The following is a 481-nucleotide window of genomic DNA, read 5'->3' as shown; positions in this document are numbered from 1 at the left end:
TTTATTTACGCATACAAGAACTGGGGTGTAGGCCAGAGGTGTGGGGAAGAGGGAGTGAGAGGATTCACCAGAGAAAGAGTGGGAAGCAGAACAGGTGGATCTACTGAAATACACTGCTGAGGGGCGCATCAGGCGAGACAGGAGAGGTCTGCTGCGCCACGTGGGTTAGTTCCCTGTGAGGGCTCGGACTTGTAATGCAGATACCTTCATGGGGCTGAGACTTAACCCCTTGAGCCATCAGGGAGGCCCCTGTTTCTTGACTTTTTGATATTACCATTCTCACAGTTGTAAGATCGTATCTCACTGTGATTTTGGTTTACATTTCTCTGATAATGAGTGATGTTGAGTATCTTTTCATGTGATTTGCAGCCATCTGTATGTCTTATTTAGAAAAATTCTATCCAGACCTTTGTCCATTTTTAATTTTAATATTTTGGATTTAACAATTCATTATAACTGTCATTTTAAAGACATCAGTCTG

This window comes from Talpa europaea (assembly GCF_964194135.1).
Source record: "Talpa europaea genome assembly, chromosome: 4".
NCBI classification, from domain to species: Eukaryota; Metazoa; Chordata; class Mammalia; order Eulipotyphla; family Talpidae; genus Talpa; species Talpa europaea.
The sequence above is the reverse complement of the archived record's forward strand: the minus strand, read 5'-3'. Positions refer to the sequence as shown.